Raw genomic sequence first — 16577 nt, 5'->3', positions numbered from 1 at the left:
GGAATTTGAAAGTAGCGCGAAGCGGAAACGGCGGAAACTGAATCTGCAGAGAAAATAAAAACTTAAATGTTGCTAAAAACTACGCATTCACTATATAAAATGTTTTGAAATAAATTTTTAACATCACAATTTGTTAAATTTAAGGTTTATAATCAGAATCAAAATAAACGAAAACCAAACTCTCATCGTAATCTCGCACTTGAGACTTGCATCATCAACCAAGATGGCGTCATACCTGATCGAACGTGGATCGCTGTCCTGATCATATACAAACTGAGGTTACGGTGATAGGACTTCACTCAAACTTCTGATTGTTGGTGAAATCAAAGCGGTAATTTAAAGCAGTCTTCAAGCATTTTAAATTTTTCGTTAAAAACAACTTGCAGTGAGAGGCGGCGGCGATCGATAGGCTCTACCACGGACGGATATATATATATATATCAGATGTATACTGTCATGACTGTACTGTACAGTAGCGGTCTATCTAAAAAGCGTCAACAAGTGCCAACAAGCGACAACAAGCGTCTTCAGATAATATCTTTTAAAATACTCAATAAACCTAGCGACATCAGAAGATATGTTGTTAATATGATCATAATACATATATACACCAAGTTTCAAGTTGATATTTGCAAAATTGAGTGAGTTAGAGACAATTGAATTTTCGCCGATCGCCGGCGGTACATGTGTGTATTTTGTATATCACGCTGTAGTAGTGTCTTCAAACTATATCTCTAAAAATACTTCATAAAGTAAGCGACATCAGTTGAGTATTTTAAAAGATATTATCTGAAGACGCTTGTTGTCGCTTGTTGGCACTTGTTGACGCTTTTTAGATAGACCCTACAGTAGACATATATATATCCGTGGCTCAGTACACCTACAGATCTATATTTCCTGTATTTTTTCATATATTCAATTGATTTTCTTAACTTCATTTTTGGCCGATTTCAATAAAAGATCACATACAAGAAAGTAACCAACTCCATCTTCTGTTGTTCTGGTAGGCCTAGTTTGAAAGCTGGTTTTCCGGAGCTCTCTTTCAGAGTAGTCGATGATTATTGCCGTGCGTTAACACAAGCGCCGCCATTTCTGTCCTTACCAAAAAAATGTCAACAATAATTGTCTTGAGAATAATCTCTTATATCATTAACTTAATCAGTATATACATTCAGGAAGTTAAGAAAACACAATCAGCGAAATTTATGTTAAACACTTTATATGCACGCATTGCAGAGTAATAAACTCATGAGAGGTCATTGAAAAAAAAAAAAAAATTGGATAGGTCTAGTAAAATTAGCGAGTGACTGAATACTTTCAGCATGGTTCTGCATCTATATCCAGAATTTTTGCTATATTTTTAATAAATATTCATTAATAATTTCTGCTATGTAAATCGTATCTTCGTTACTTCTTGTCTGTTGCTTTTTAAGAAATAGATAATTCTATATTTTGTTTTCATATGCGATACATAATAACTTGCAAATCGACAATCAAAATTATGATGCATTTCGTTTCCCTAATGATAGAATTTAAAATATTCATTTAATGTGTTTGAAGGTTTACATTTGGGACTACAAGACTAAAAGATCTGTTCACTGAACATGGATGAAGATGACATCTTAAAATGCAGGGTGGACGACAAAGTGTGGAAATGCCCTATGGATGGATGTGAGAAATTGTTGTCAAGGAAACAGACTTTAATATGTCATCTTTCAAGCCAGCATCATGTGCAAGGTACAGTTTAATGTATGGTGAAAAACAAATACAAGCATAGAAACTAATGTAATTTCCTTGTTTTATGTGAACTTGTAAATATATTTAAAAAACTTAAAAGAAAACAACAACAAATTTAAAGAAAAGACTAAACACACTTCAGCAGATTTATTTACAATACACTATAAATTTTATGCGTAGTGTAACTCTACATTACACTTTTCCTTGTGACAGCTGGACCACCTTCGAAGCGATACAAACTCTATGAGACTGACAGCTCTGTTTCCGTTCCAAGGACAACTTTTTTTAATAGGCGAAAGGCAGGAGGGTAAATATTTAAAGATAGATAAAGTCATGTATTCTTTGAAAGCATTTTTTTCGAGAACAACTCTGAATGAGGGGTTCAAAAAAATGTACTAAATAAGAAGTAACCTCAATTCTTGCTATATAGTTTATAAAACTCTAAAAACCTTATTTTCCATTATGTACCAAGATTTATGAGCTGAAGAAAGGATTCTATTATTTGAATATAAATTTTACTTGGTCTGAATGTTACCTATGTAACATGACAGAACTCTTAAGACAAATCTTAGCTGATTTTGTAATCAATTGTAAATGTGATCTTACTAAAGATAACAGCAGTTAAGTTTCACCAGAAAATGTCTTTCATTTGACAGTAACAGCATTTACATTACAGAAGTCAATAAATAACTAAATAAGCAGTAATTCATTTCAAATATGCAATGGGACATAATCAAAATGACAATGCTGTGTTTACTGAATGGTAATTTTATTAAACTATATTAAGAAGAGTTATTGCCCTTTATTCCATTTTTTCTTACACCTGTTTCAATTTCCGTTAATCTTTCTGTAGGCTGTCATGTTTGACAGAGAATTTTAGAATGTGATTTAGGAATAGTTTTTAATTGTGACCTTTCCTTAGAAGTGTTATTACTGTTTGCTACACAAAACAGTAAATAATTATGTCTGGTATGTGCTGTGGTGTTATTATGTCTTAACCATCTACTACTTAATTTATAAAGTAACATGCCACAAATACTTCTTTTTTTTATTGTAGTAATCTGGAGAATTACGACTCTCTGCCAGGAAAAACAGGATCTTCCACTGAAGATGAAATGATATCCATCCCTTTCTCACTGGAACAGGCTTCTGATGATGAAATCAACCTTGGTAATATTACTGATGAAGAGGATGACTTCACAGAACAGCCAATGGACATGGTGGATCTATCATCTGATGAAGATGACATTGACAATCAAGAGAATGACACTGGGAGTATCCCCAATCCAGATACCATTAATAATGATCCACCTTTATATGTACTTCCACCAAGTGAGGCAATATATAAATCTGAAGTGCCACAATCAGAATATCTCTTAGCTGCCAGTGCCTTGGTATCAAAATACAATATGTCAGCTACAATGATCAAAGACGTTCTCAAATTTTCTCAGTTGGGGATGCCAGAAAACAACATTGGTGAAACATCTTTAAATCATCTTCAGACAGTTTGTGGTTTTAATTCAGATTACCTGAATTACCATCTTTATTGTGACTTTTGCAAAAAGCTCTTTGATACAGATGCAGAGATAGAAAACTGTAAAACACCCGGATGTACTGGCTCAAAGACCACTCGTCAAACTTATTTTGTCACAGGAAAATTTGACCTACAGCTGCAAGAAATTCTGGAGCGTGAAGGTATGTGGGATTCAATAGAGGAGACGAGACATGCCCCTAATGGAATATTCTCAATTTCTGATATAAGAAGTGGCCAAGGATATAGGAAGCTTCAAGAAAAAGGAGGATTTTTTGATGGAACGCCCAATTTAACCTTCTCAATGTTTATTGATGAAATACCCTTGTACAAAAGTTCATCAGTTTCATTGTGGCCAGTATATCTTTTGATTAATGAGATACCTCCCAAGAAGCACTTTCGGAAAAAGAACATGCTGTTATGGGGTGTTTGGCAAGGGGTTGGGAAACCAAACATGAACATGTTTCTGCGTCCCCTTGTGATAGATTTATTGGAACTCTACGCAACTGGTGTGCCTATATCCATTCCGTCTAAGGATCTAACAAAGAGGACAGTCTTTGTAAAAGCAATGCTTATTGTTGCAACAATGGATTTGCAGGCTAGAGCTTATGTGTCCAATATGACCCAGCACAATGGTGAAAATGGATGTATGTAATAAAACGCTTGCCAAGAATTCTGTCCAACACATATCACCACTGGAAGGCATCAGAGTTAAGGAACTGACTTTTGTTTTATTCATTACCATGCCTTATGGATCACCTTCCCAATGTGTATCTTATACACTTCAGTTGTCTTGTAGAAGCTACCTATACTCTTCTGACTGAGGGAATATCGAAGGAAGAACTTGTGAGAGCAGAGTTGCTTCTACAGGTTTTTGTGAAATCTACACAAGAGATATACGGTCAAAATGCTATGAGTCTAAATGTCCACAACTTGACACATATTCTCAGTTTTGTACGACAATGGGGTCCACTGTGGGCGTGGTCATGTTTTCCCTTTGAATCCTTTAATGGAGAGATTAAGCGATCTGTTCACGGAACAGGAAATGTATGTAAACAGATATTTTGGGCACTTCAAGCTCAAAAACATGTTGAAGCAAGATATTTGCAGGCTACATCTCCCCAAGTGCAAGAATTTTTACAAGGAATGCTTGACCATCATTCTGAAGAGTTCAGCAGAAGCGCACAAGCTTTTCAATGTTCTGTTGTGAAGAGTTCCAACACCACAGTTCAATTACAGGATGATGTTAGAGAATCATTGAAATCTCAAACAAACAGAGACTGTGAATTTGTAAATATATCAAAAATAGCACGCAATGGATATCAGATGTTCAGCAAATCTTGCACTCGTGTGAGAAAACAAAATTCATTCACCATCAAGCTAGAAATGCCCCTGGAAGAAAATGCAGACATAATTGAAGTTTACAATTATGTCATGGAAAAACAAACAAGGAAAGTATTTGCAGTTGGTCCATTAATGAAGTCCTCTGGATCTATCCTCCCAAGGCGTGTTCCACATTTGCAAAAGATTGAATCGATAGGGTAAGTAAATGAACAACCAAGGTATTTTAATTTTAGAGCTAAAATGGAATTTAATAACTTTTTAATATACAGACTTCTTTATCATTAATCGTTACATTAGTATTCATAGTATTTAATTGGTTCTTGATTGTAACTTCTTTGTAACTTTGTAACAATTCTCTAGTTACAAAAAAAGTGGTGATGAACTTAAAAAAAAAAAAATAACACTACAGGTTCTTTGCTTTCAGAAACAAGCATCACGTGGTGGCGGCAGAAAATCTACAGGAGCCAATGATGGTGAATAAAGTCGGTACCTCTGTGTTTGCTTCTGTACTACCGAACAACATGGAACGAGACTGAAAAGTGTTGAAGTCAAAGATTAAGAATTGTCCTGATTTTTAGAACTCAAAAAAATGTTGTCCTGGACTGACAATTTTTCTGCAATGGTTGACACCCCAGATATTTGTGATTTGGGAATGGTTCAAACTTTATTTTATGTGTCTAGGACTTGACAGCAAAAAACCTACAATGAGTACCGATTTAGATGTTTGGTAGTGTATTTGTTGTTTTGTTTTTTTAGGAGAATTACCATATGTGCTTTATAATTTATATGAGATTTCCACATCTGTGACATGTTCGTATTGAGATTCTGGTTAATTTGATATGTATTACGACCATGCTGATAAAAGGAAACTCAAAATATAGAATTTAAAACTTTTTTCCATGTTTTTCACATTTTTCTTACTTGTGTTATTTCTACTTCAGGATGACTCAGCTCTACCCTTTATAATACAAGTTCATTAACAGTGGAATTTTTTCTAAGTCCAACTTTCCACGGCATTCTGCAGAACTTTTGTAGAATTCTGCAGAATATTTCCGCAGATTTATCAAAGCGCGGAAAAATTCTGCAAGTTTTACAGTAGGAATTGCGGATATTTTCCGCGGATTACAAATTTCTGTGGTTTTCTGCAGTTTTCCACAAAATTCTGTGGAATTCTGCGGAAAAGTGCAGAAATTTAATTAAGCGATAAAATTTCTGCGGAAAATCTACAGCCGGGCGTCTCTGTGGTAGAAGCACCTGAACGTACAGGCTGACGACCAGCCAGCTGCATTTAGTATCTGATGTAGAGGGATTTTGTCTAATGGCTGCCGCACTAGTTGCTGCTGCCCTAGTACTGTGAGGTCCGAACTCTGATACATTGATCCCTGCACTAGTCAAAACACTCGTAATCCATCTAGAAATGGAACTGCGACACACTGGTCCATGTGGTGGAACAGTACTTATAAATAATTGTTCAGTGTTGACCCGCAAAGACTCTGTCCGATCTAAATAATCGTAGAATAGACACATAAAGATGGCTTATCATGGAACTTTTTTACCCTAATAGGGACCTGATGATAACCTGGTTTAGATGTCTTTAATATGTTCTTTGTATATAATGTCATGACATCCGCTGTGAAAGAAATACCAGAAGTCTCCAGCATATGAAGATATTGTCCTCTCTGGCCAGTCACTAATGCTAATTTTTTGGTAAGTTCTAACAAGGTTAACGTATTTACAGGAGTAAGGGTTTCTAAAAAGTCTAAAACACTACTAACATTCCAAGTTTTTGCGTACTTAGGTAAACTTGGCCTACTAACAAATATACCCTTTAATAATCTACACAATGGTGGATGTTTACTTACTGGATTATTTGTTGACAATTCCAAAGAACTAATTGCTGACCTGGCAGTATTAATGGCGCTATAGCCCAGTCCTTGAGAAAACAGGCCAGTCAAAAACTCTAACACCTCATTTATGCATAAAGATGGGGAATATGGATCAATCTTCCGTTGACCACAAAATTGCATCTATCGCGAGAGATAACCCCTATACTGTTTTTGTGTATTTTGTCGCCATGAAGCTGACAAGAGAGTGGTAACGTCTTTTGAAAATCCACACTTCTGTTGTGAAGACCTGACACTTGAAAAACTCCAAGAAACATCTTCCCGAGGGGATGTATCCTCTCCCTGTCTGTGGAATGACAGAGACTTTGACGAGGTGCTGGTAATACGTAACATGGTCCCGATATCAGACGTAAGAGGACAGGAAACCAAACTTGTGTCCGCCATATTGGTGCGACAATGACCATTTCTGGGGTACTGTCCTCCTGCACCTTCCTCAGTAGTCTGTGGAGCACAAGTTATATTATCTGAAAGGCTATCCTGATGATCTAAATTGTCTTGGCTGGCTTTCCTGGTGACTTGTCCGTCTTGTGCCGCCCTCATAAAAAAAAGGAGCAACCTTTTTTGAGTGGTGCTGAAAACTGTTGGCGTGACGACGATCCTGGTGGAAATTAGGCTTGCAAGAATTATGTCGTTGTTCTCGATCATTGCCTCCTAAGTGGTAGAGTGAAAACCGTTGAAACTGTTGCCGATGCCTATGCTGATTACCACCTGTTGAACTACGATGGCGAGATCCCTGGTTGGAAGCTGAATTTTTTCCCAGCTTTTTGCTAAATTGTTGGACGGTGGAAATCTCCTTGATACGTTGGTGTAGATCATCTCCAAACAAATCGTCAGTTACAGGTGCATCATCGTTACATAATTCCCTGAAGTCCAGATGTAACTGATCGCGGATCATTTGACGACGTTTTGAGTTCAAGTCACTGAACAAAATTTGTGTCATTTTGAATGTGTCGGTGGCGTATTGCAAGCACTCCCTAATTTCCGCCCCAAACACAGGGCGATTTGCCATCTTCGCCGCATTGAGACGATCCATGAGTCGGAGCAAAGGAAAGGCAGCAGAACACACATGAGTTTGACAGAGTTAAAACACAATGTCAGCATCATGTCCCGTTTGTGTCATATTTTTCCACACAGTTTTGTGGACTCTAGGGGTCTTGAAAGACGGGCAATTTGCTGGCCTGTAATACGCTTTCATGAGTTTGTCACGTTTGTCCTTCCCGACTTTGGCATGAAAGTTAATTGCACTAGCTAATGCTTCGGTCATGTTATCCGAGCATTTGTCTTCTTTGGCGAAATGGTCCAGAAGTTCGTTAAAAAAGTCAGATTTCACCTGAGGATCAAAATTGTCACTGTCGGTTACCGTGTCACTATCTTTGGACTCACCTTGCACAAATACGTCCAAATCATCAACCTCCGATACACTTTCAGAGTGACACAATGTCGAATCAAGCGGAGGTTCCTTGTTACCCGCATTGTTGCTGGATTGTGCAGTCATTAACGCCTCTGATAACGAAATGTAAGCCGACAGGAAGGCCTGAACGTCCATATTGGGCGGAAGTGTCACTGTTGGCAGGTCAGCACTCGACACATGCGCAATAGGCACGGAATTCTGTGACGTCACTGGAGCAGTTGAAGATGCCGGAAGTGAGTTAAAAACATGGCGATCTTCAATATTTTCGACTGTGGCTTCCACATGTACCGTATCCTCACTCAAGCAAGGAGTAGACAAATCCGTACCGGAACAGCCTGAATCGCAGCTAAAAAATGCCGCATTGGCAATGAAGTACGTCCGCACCCTAGGATTGGACGTTTCCACCGACATTTCCCTAGGAAAGTCTTTATGAGTAGGCACCGCCCCTTGCGCAGGCTCTGACGCCATTGTTCCGCCCTCTGACCAGCGAGGTAAACAAAAAACCTCACGTGCCTAGCACGTGGTATCACAAAATAGGCGTCCAAAATCACTAAACAAAACTGTGCAAAACAGTTACAGTGATGAGCGCGTTTTGCCCACGGCAAAACGATAAGGTGAGGATAAAAAACGATGAAAAGAATGCTAGTAGAAAATCCTTGTTGACTGAATCAACTGCAAAGCATGTACTGAATCATATGCGCATGTCATCTCATGGGATCTCTCAGCAGGGTTGATGTGAGAAAATCTCGCACTATCCAAAACTAATGCCAAACAACCGGAGTTCCCACAAACACGTCTGTGCTCTCAAACATCCCAACTAAAAACTCCCGAGATCAGGCTTTTCCCAAACTTAATCAAACACATAAAAGTGATTAATCTAAAGTAATTACACTGAATCTGTCCAAACTCAGGCCAGCGTGTAAGGTAATCCGAGAACACTATGATATATCTGTTGCCTTTGTCTGATGGTGGAAATGGTCCCAACACATCAATTGCGACCCTGTCGATTGGTCCATCAACAGGTATGGGAAGAATAGGTGCACGTTGTCTGTTTTTCGGTGTTTTCTTAGTAAAACAATCAACACAAGATATACTCCAATGTTCAACATCAGCATACATCCCAATCCAAAAGAACCGTTCCTGGATTTTATGATATGTTTTCTTCATAGCCAGATGACCTGCTGTTACATCATCATGGCACCAATATATCACCTCATCAACCAGCGATCTGGGAACAACTAATTGTTTCCTAACGTTCTGATGTTTTCACCGAGAACCTGGACACCAATAATGATATAGCACTCCACTGATCAAGTCATAATCCAGTGCACTTGCTACAACTTTACGACACGCTAAAAGTATCCTGGGATAATATTCCGCTTTCCAGGTACCGTATAAGGAATTAAAGTGTTGGATCTTTTCTCTGTCGTTCTCTAACATTGTCCAGTCTTAGTCCTGGTTCTACATTGTTGTTCACACATACAGACATAGGACAAACAATGTCTTTATCATCTCTGATTTGCCTTCGTGATAATCCGTCTGTGTTTTGATGTTTCACTCCTGGGCGATACTGAATGTCTATGTCATACTCCTGTAGAGATAACACCCAGCGTGCAAGACGTCCAGTGAGATCTTTCTTCCCCATTAGCCAGCGTAGGGGGTTATGGTCAGTAATTACGGTAAATTGCCTACCATACAAGTAATGGCGGAATGTCTTAACTCCCCAAACCACAGCTAATGCTTCAAGTTCTATCAGAGCGTAATTCTTTTCGTGCTTTCGATGCTGTCTACTGGCGTAAGCTATAGTTTTCTCTCGCACTTGTGTCTTTTGAACAAGGACAACTCCTAAACCTGTACCACAAGCATCACAATGGACATAAAATGGTTGTTTAAAATCAGGATAGCTCAATACCGGAGCCTCAGTAAGAGCCATTTTAAGTTCAGAGAAAGATTGTTCTGCATCCAAATTCCACTTGAATGAATGTCCCTTCTTTAACAAATTTGTTAATGGGCTCAATATAGCTGCAAAGTTCTTGATAAACTTAGGGTAGTATGACGCGAGACCTAGAAATGATCTGAGTTCGGTTTCTGAACTGGGTTTTGGATAGTTCTTTACAAATGATATTTTAGCAGGATCTGCTTTCACTCCCTTTGCGGAAACAATGTGTCCCAGAAATGAGACCTCGGGTTTACAGAAGTCACATTTTTCTGGCCTCAATTTCATATTAGCAGCTCTTAGTCTTTGAAACACTTCTCAGTCTTTCTAGATGTTCAGGAAATGTGCTTGAAAACACTATAACATCGTCAATGTACACAAGACATATCTTATCTTGAATACCAGCTAATAACATATCCATAAGTTTTTTAAATGTTCCGGGCACGTTACACAGACCAAATGGCATTACATTGAATTCATATAAACCCTCATTGGTTATAAACGCTGTCTTTTCTCGGTCTGTCTCTGAAACTGGTACCTGCCAGTACCCTGACATCAAGTCCAAGGTGGTAAAATACCTAGCATTATGAAATGTGTCTAACATATCATCCATGCGAGGGAGAGGGTACACGTCGCAACACAGGTCTGCAACACTGGAACTCGATATGGCCTTTGTTTGATAGGTTTTGTGCTACCGGTATCTATGGAATGTTCAGTCAAATGAGTTTTGCCTAGTTGATAATCATTTTGAGCAAATACATCCGGGAACTCAAATATTAATTTCTGAAGTTGTTCTTTTTCCGAAAAAAACATTTTCTGCCTGATCAAATGGAATTTTAGGAGATACTTCAAAGGTCTTCTTACCTTGTGGATTTACTCCATCTACCTCCTCCAACATTCCTACAACAGTATTTCTATTAAACGTAACGCATGTTTAACGGACAAAGCAATACAATAGTTTAATAATTTCGACCCGGTTACATTAACTATATTTATGGTACACTCGACATCATGATTGTGCTGTAGATCGAATAAATTCAAATACATTTTATTCCAATGATTACTGGCAATGTTTCTCACGGTTAATTCACCAATTCTGTAAAAAGACCGATTGACCATTATATGACAAATACACCAAGCGAAATATACTACTCACAATTTGATAGGGATCACACCTAATAATTAGCAAAATTTTCTTTTAAAATAAAATAATACGTATTCCTTATGTTTGTTGGTTTATATCTGTACCGAGGTCTATGTGTATCGGGTGTTTATGTGGTCAGTCACCCGTAACGCCTACACTTCATGTGTACACGCATGAGCCTCCTACGTGCAGATTGTCATCAATACGTTTGTGGCAGAATATCTCGCTTTTTGCTTTACATTTAGAATTTTAATGGTTTCCAAATGCCCCAACAGCAGGCTAGAAGACGTCTAAGCACTTCAGATATGGACAGGGTCATTGGTATGATCCAGTCTAGTAGGTCACAAAGGGAGGTGGCCAATGACCTTGGTGTGTCCCAGAGTTTTGTGTCCCGTATGTGGAATTGTTACCAAAATTATGGAACTGCCTCCAGAAGACATGGTTGGGGTCGGGAACGACTTACCTCGCAGCGTCAAAACCGTTATCTTGTTATTGCATCTCGACGTCAAAAGTTCATCAACGCTACGTCACTACGTAATGTCTTCCAGAATGTCACCGGAACTCATATCTCCACACAAACTGAGAAATAGACTTCATGATGCTGGTTTAAGGTCGCGCAGACCTGCTGTGAGAATTCCTTTGACGTTACGACATGGTCAAGCTAGTCTTGCTTGGGTTCGTGATCATGTGAATTGGAACCTCCATGACTGGTCCCCTGTGCTTTTTACAGACAAGTCTAGATTTTGCTTAGATTTCACTGACCGCCGTGCCAGGGTGTGGTGACTACCAAATGAGAGGTTCCATGCCGCTAACGTTTACCAACATGAACGATACGGTGGTGGATTTGTTATGGTTTGGGGTGGCATTAGCATGCAAGGCAAGACCGACCTTCATGTGTTCCTTAATGGCAGTTTGACTGCACAGAGGTACTGTGACGAAGTCCTGGACGTGTACGTCAGGCCTTATGCTGGTGCTATAGGTCCGGAATTCATTCTTATGGACGATAATGCGCGACCACACAGAGCTCGTGTGACTGAACAGTATCTGGAAAGGGAAACAATTGAGAGGATGGACTGGTCAGCCCGATCTCCATATCTGAATCCTATAGAACATGTGTGGGACATGCTTCAGAACGCAGTTTCGGCGAGAAACATACAACATAGAATGCTTCAGGAACTTCAAGCAGCTCCTGTCGCTGAATGGACAAGTATTCCCCAAAACCGGACACGAGACTTGATCAGGAGCATGCGCTGCCGCTGTCAGAGCGTAATTGATGCTTGAGGACGTTATACTCGATACTAACACTGCATTTTTCGCACTGTTTCGTAGGACTTAATTTTTCGCCCCTTTTGTCGTAATTTGCGATTTTCGGGGTATCTGTGTACAATGAGCATTGAAGCAAATTAATACTGTTATTCTTCGCTTGGTGTTGTTAAATCTTCATCTTATAATGCCAAAATATGTATAAATTGAACTGTATAATATATTCTTAAAATAGATACCGTTACAATTTAACAGGGATCACTTTTTATTTAATGTGCGAGTAGTATATATACAAATGCAGCCTATCTTAAGTTTATTTCCGGGCCAGGATTTAGAAAATCCAATTCGCCAGATTCAAAACATACTAAACAAAAAAAGAAAGGTAACACTACTTTTTTATTCTGTGATTAATTAATTAACCCCTTCATAAATCCTTACCAATCATGTACGAATAAAGTAATTGATCAATTCTGATAAAACTGCAGTCATGGTTCATTATAAAACTTTGCGTTCAGTTGATTTTATTCGACTGTAAATGACGTTGGGGTCAATTTCAAAGGTAACACCATTAGTAACGGGTATGGCCACCATTTGCGAAGTAAACAGCATTGCAGCGTCGTCGCATGGTACTCATAAACCGGCGGATAATTCGAGGAGAGATGTTCTATTCAGCGATCAAGGCTTGGGCCAGCTCTTGCAAGTTTGACGGCTGATTTTGATGTTCTCTCACGCATTGCCCAAGAACGTCCCAGACATGACAAATCAGGTGATTTAGATGGCCAATCTAACACCTGTACGTTATTCTGCTGACGCTACTGGTGTGCGCTGGTGCGTTATCCTGTTAAAAAATGGCAGAACCACTGGTCTTAAAATTTCGTCCCGATATCAAATGCCAGTTAAATTGCCATTTAACAAAACAAGCCAGGTACGAGTCCCCCCACAAATACCAGCCCAAACCATTACACTTTCGCCGCCAAAGCGGTCCCGTTCTGCGACGCAGCAAAACGCTCCCCTCGTCGCCTCCACACTCTGCGCCTTCCGTCACCATGTTGCAGACAAAACCTGGACTCATCTGAAAACAGAACGTTGTTCCATTGTCGTAAGGCCCAACGACTGTGAACACGGGTCCAGTTACGCCGATTATTACGGTGACGTCACAACAAATTGGGTCCAGTGTAGGGATGCCGCACTTTCAATTGGTAGGCCCTCAACCTGTTACCGACTGTTTGGGGAGACCCACAATGCCCAAACAATATCCTTGTAGTCGCTACTGCAGTTACGAATTGATTGCGCAAGTGTATCAATCGTATATGACGGTCATCCCTGGCGGTCGTTTTACTGGGTCGGCCGCTTCGGGGACAATCAGATATTGACCCAGTTAGGTTTAAACGACTTACCAACTGGCAAATTGTCTTAACACTGCAACCAAAATGGCGTGCAACTCCCCAGCCTGGATCATGCCTACAGCCCTTTCTCTCTCTACTTGTGACAGCCGGGGCATAATGATAAAGTTGATAGATAGCAAGATTCGGTGATTTCTAAGTCCTAAGGATCTAAGGAACAGTTGTCAGTTTGAATGTTTATGAAATTCAAGCAAAGATACAAGTTAGTCGCAGAAAACAACGTGCAGCTCCTTCGCTAATACAGACTTTCACGCTTGAATGATTTTGGTAACCTCCTTGGATAATGTAATGTACAACATTACCATTTTCTAATATTGCACAAACGTCATTTTGTTTTCACTCATTTACAGGTATTCGCCAACGAAACATGTTAACCTTTCTTTTTTAGTTGAGTATATATGAATATACAGTACATAATACTAAAAAAAGACAAAATGTACAGTGTAATACAGTGGTATAGACTGGTCAGTTTCGCTTTATTAAATTTAAAGGTCAAACGAAAGTTTGGCTCTATAATTGTAAACAATATCCTGATTTTCCCTAAATTTATCTAATCGATTTTTGAAACAGTTAGTGGTTGGTGCTGATATAACAGATTCTGGTAAAGAGTTCCAAATGCGTGTTGATCTAATGGTAAAAGAGTTCCTTCTTTGTGTAGAATTCGCTCTTTGTGGCAAGAGTTTTTTGGTATTCTCTCTTCCGTTGTGTTTAGAGGCCACATCTGACCATAATTTTATCAAAGTACAACATTCTTATCATAAATCCCGTTTATCATTTTCTATACTTCAATCATGTCCCTGCTCATACGCCGATATGACAATGTAGGTAACTTGAGTTTTCTTAACCTTTCTTCATATGGTAATTTCTGTAGGCCTGGTAGACATCTTGTGGCTCGGCGTTGAACATTCTGAATTAAATCAATATGTTTGTACTTATATGGCTACCACACTGCACTTTCATAGTCAAGTTGTGATCGCACCAGACTAAAGGTATGAATAGCTTAATGTTCATGAAATGAAAGGTTCTTAACATGCCGAACATTCAGTTTGCTTTTTTTACTTTTTCACTAATATGGTTTTCAAAATTTAAGTCAGACCCGATGATTACTTCTGTTTTTTTCCTTCTTTGTAGTTTCTAGTTCTTCATCATTAAGGCTTAATCTGACATACTTTTCTGAAGTTCCTGCGTTCCTTCAAACATGCATGTGTTTGCACTTCTCTGGATGCATTTTCAGCAGCCAATCTTCGCTCCATTTACACGTTTTATCCAAGTCCTGTTTAAGTATTTTTCTCTTGGTAATAATTTTTAAAATGTTCTTATCATCTGCAAAGAGGTACATGTCAGAATTCACCAAACTTTGGAATTCATTTACGAAGATTACAAAAAGTAGTGGTCCCAGAACCGACCTTGTGGTATTCCAGAAGTAACGTCCGTTCACTCCGAGTCCTTTCCATTTACTGTTACCTTCTGTTGCCGACCTGAGACAAAGTTTGAAATCCAAGAGATTAATTGGTGTGAAAAGTTATATGGACGAAGTTTTCTTATAAGGCGCAAATGAGGAACAGTGTCAAATGCTTTCTTATAATCCAGAAATATACAGTCAACCGCATGCCCTTTATCAAATGCATCTGACCATTTGTCAAGAACTTCAAGTAGCTGAAGGGAGGTTGATCTTCCAGATATGAAGCCATATTGTTTAGCCGAAAAGTAATTATTTATCCGCATGTAACAGCTTATATGTTCCCTTATATTACATTCCAGAATTTTACACACTACTGATGTCAAGCTGACTGGACGGTAATTTTCAGTCTCACATTTGTCCCCTTTCTTGTATATGGCACATACATAGTATGTACTTCAGCTTTCTTCCAGTCTTTTGGCAGGTCACCAGAGGACAGTGAGAGGTTGAAGAATTTTGTTAATGGTCTGAAGATAGAACTGGGTGTGAATTTCAGATATGTAGGGTGTAGATCATTCAAGTCCTGGTGACTTCTCCGATTTCAATGCTGACAGATACTTGTTGTTCGTGCACGAGGAGGGAGGTCATTTTGGTGGTTACGGCTCTATTTGGAATTTCTGGTATGTCATTCCTTCCCTCTGTTACAAACACATAACTGAAGAAGTTTGGAAGGACGTTTGCCTTTTCCTTATCTGTGGTAGCTTTAGGCAAGTTCTTGCTCTCCGGTATACAGTATAGATTTCCAATACCATTTTTTGTCTTAGATTTAGAGTTGATATATCTCCAGATAGCTTTTGGACTTGATTTAGCTTTAGTTGCAAGGTTAAATTCAAACTCTTTACGAATATTGCGAGTGAGGTTTCTTTATTTCTTACCCTGTTGTATTCTTTTCTAACTTCCGGGTTCTGATTTCTGAATGCCTTCCTAGAAAGGTAGTGTTTTTTCCAGATCAGTTCTATTGTATATTTGTCTGCAGGGAAACTGTATGTGTTGTTACTCCCTATTCTAACTGATTTGGTAGGGACAAACTTATCCTCTATATACTTTAGAATGGCTTTGAATTTTCCCCAGTTTACATTTACAGTGTTCAATTAATTTAATGTTGTGTCCCAATCTATCCTATTGAGTATATTTATTTCTGAAAAAATTGCCTTATCGTAACATTTTTTTACCCTTTTCTGAATATTTTTTTCAAAATTGCATTCCACACTAAGATAGAACACAGTGATCACTTTTTCCAAGTGGGCAGAGATATTCAATGTTTGAAATGCTGTTCTCCTCCTTAGTACAAGATTTAATATATGAGGAATATCGCTGGCCCGCCATCTGGTTGGGTGAGCCACATGCTGGAAGAAGTTGTCCTCAAGTTTCTGTATGAATTTATATTCTTGAGAGTCAGTGCTGCTCCCTAATGTATCCCATATATCCCAATTAATATTTGGGTA

The 16577-nt window shown here is 38.7% G+C and overlaps 1 pseudogene; it reads left to right on the top strand.

The window, feature by feature from the left end:
- The first annotated feature begins 3913 nt into the window (after positions 1–3913).
- LOC132560931 (uncharacterized) lies at positions 3914–5148 on the top strand (annotated as a pseudogene).
- The last annotated feature ends 11429 nt before the right edge of the window (positions 5149–16577 follow it).

The sequence above is a fragment of the Ylistrum balloti genome, unplaced genomic scaffold, assembly GCF_031769215.1.
Source record: "Ylistrum balloti isolate Yb309-2 unplaced genomic scaffold, AGI_CSIRO_Ybal_v1 Utg371130, whole genome shotgun sequence".
Taxonomy (NCBI): domain Eukaryota; kingdom Metazoa; phylum Mollusca; class Bivalvia; order Pectinida; family Pectinidae; genus Ylistrum; species Ylistrum balloti.
This window is presented reverse-complemented; position numbering and strand designations above follow the sequence as displayed.